This window comes from Schistocerca americana, unplaced genomic scaffold (assembly GCF_021461395.2).
Source record: "Schistocerca americana isolate TAMUIC-IGC-003095 unplaced genomic scaffold, iqSchAmer2.1 HiC_scaffold_294, whole genome shotgun sequence".
NCBI classification, from domain to species: Eukaryota; Metazoa; Arthropoda; class Insecta; order Orthoptera; family Acrididae; genus Schistocerca; species Schistocerca americana.
In genome coordinates, this window is record NW_025726010.1 from 45,001 (window position 1) to 47,500 (window position 2,500).

Here is a 2,500-nt window from a genome sequence, read left to right on the forward strand (position 1 = left end):
GGGACTGCAAGCCCCTCGGGGTCGCTGCAAACAGCAAGACGTCATCTGCAAAGGCCGCAGCGTTGACTCTGCGACCGAGGATCCGAGCTCCGATGTGGGAGGGCAGTTGGCCTAAAACGTAGTCCACCGCAAAGTTGAACAGGAGGGGGGAGAGGGGATCGCCCTGGCGAACGCCCCGTGCTGGCTGCACAGACACGCCCACGCCGGCGCCGTCCGCTATCACTGTCGTGCTACCCTCGTAGCACCGCTCGACATACTCGACAAAGCAATCCGGCAGGCCATGCGCCTTCAGCACGGGGCGAAGGGCAGCATGATCTACCGAATCGAATGCCTTAGATACGTCGATCGATGCCACAAAGACAGAGCGGCAGGAGCGAACTGCGTCGGTGAGAGCAGTGTCCAAGATGAAGGTATTTTCCAACATCCCATCCCGAGGGATGAATGCCCGCTGACGTTCGTCCACAGCACAAGCGCGCATCAGGCGTGACGCGAGAACCTTGTGAAAGGTCCGCGCCAACACCGAGCAGACCGTAATGGGGCGAAAGTCAGCGGGGGATGTTGGTGCAGCCGTTTTCGGGAGAAGGGACGTCCGCGCGCGAAGCAGGCGTTCCGGAAGGGCGCGGGCCAGAAGGAAGAGATTCATCACTTTCACCAGGACTTCGTGCGGCAGGCGCCGCAACTCCGCTGGGGTAAGGCCGTCCGGCCCGGCTGCTGATCCCCTGGGCGGCAACGCGGCGGCGACCTCCTCATGTGTGACCGGCCCCCATATGCACTCGAGAGCGACAGGCTCTGAGTGCGGGAGGAGGCGGTCACGAATGAAGCCCGCGGTGGAGATGGGCTTCTTGGTGAAGAGGTCCGCCCAGAAGTCCAGCAGACCAGGGATGGCAGGTGGCGGCTGGAGCAGGGTGCCATCCAAGAGGCCGCGCACGCAACGCGCACGCGACCGTCGGAAGGCATCCTGCGTTCTCGCGTACTCCCAGCGGCGCCGCTTGCGCTTCTGCGTCGGCGGCGCGGCAGGCGGCCGCTTCGATGGTTGGCGCGGCCGCTGTGTCCTGGTGATCGATCTCTCCCCTCTGGACCCGACCGACGCAAGGGCATCCGGGAGCATGCCCAGGATGACATCGGGCGGCGTGCCCCGCCCCAGACCGATGACACGATCCAGGGCAGAGAAACGCTGGGCGGAAGCGGGTAGCCCCGCCAGATGCTCCCAGATGGCGGCGTCAGTCGGCCCCTCCGGCGGCGGCCGGGTGGTGTCGGCCGCGAAGTCCTCGGCTGCGTCGACGGGCGGCGCAGCGGCCTCGCCCGCGTCAGGCAGCGGGCTCGCCGCTCCCCGGCGGGACGCCGGCTCTTCCCCCCGACCGATCTCAAGCGCCTCCATGAATTGGCGAACAAGCTGCTTGTGGGCAGCTTGCCGCCGTCGGCACTTGATTGCCTCAAGCGTTCGGTCGGGGAACATCCTGATGAGCTCTTGATTTACAAAGAAGAACCGGGCGTCCCTCTCGAGGAACAGTTCGGCCTCTGCCTTGGCGAGCGACAGGACTTCTTCCTCCGTCCACCTCGCGCGATGCCTCTCCGTGACGATCTCCGCGTTGGCGGCCGCAAGGTGTTGGCGGCGGCGATGGACCCCGAGACCGTTTTTGGTGGTGAAGCTACGGTGGCACTCACTACAGGCGTAAACAGCTGCAAAAGTTACAAGATTTTCGGCACGGCCGGTTGGCCGGCTAGGTGCTGGGGGAGTTGGGGTGGCACCTTCAGCGGAAGGGCCACCACTTTTTCTCTGGTTACTGCCCCCAACTAAAAAAGGGATAGTGCGAGGGGGGGCTGGTAACCCCCCCAAGCCCCTGGTGCGGTCTTCCACTCTGCTAAAGTCAGCGGGCCCACGAGAAGGGGAGAAGACCGCAGGAGAGGAGAGGCTAAGAGGGCTAGGCCCATGTATTGCGCATCACTCTCCCTGTAACCATAACCCAAGGAAGGCACCTCGCAGCAGCAGCACGACTACATCAAGACCGCACTTCGAAAAGCCAAGTCCGGATGCAGCCACGCCGCCGCCACTTGGCCACCTTAAGAGAGTCATAGTTACTCCCGCCGTTTACCCGCGCTTGCTTGAATTTCTTCACGTTGACATTCAGAGCACTGGGCAGAAATCACATTGCGTCAACACCCGCTAGGGCCATCGCAATGCTTTGTTTTAATTAGACAGTCGGATTCCCCCAGTCCGTGCCAGTTCTGAGTTGATCGTTGAATGGCGGCCGAAGAGAATCCGCGCACCCGCGCGCCCCCGGAGGAGCACGCTAAGGCGGACGCGGCCTCGCAGCAAGGAAGATCCGTGGGAGGCCAAGGCACGGGACCGAGCTCGGATCCTGCACGCAGGTTGAAGCACCGGGGCGCGAACGCCGCGCAGGCGCGCGCATCCTGCACCGCCGGCCAGCACGAGGCCAACCAACGGCGAGAGCAGACCACGCCCGCGCTAAACGCCCGCACTTACCGGCACCCCTACGGC

The 2,500-nt window shown here is 64.0% G+C and overlaps 1 pseudogene; it reads right to left on the bottom strand.

Annotated features, from left to right (window-relative positions):
• Window positions 1–2,500, bottom strand: part of LOC124579106 — a 7,959-nt pseudogene that overhangs the window by 3,015 nt on the left and 2,444 nt on the right.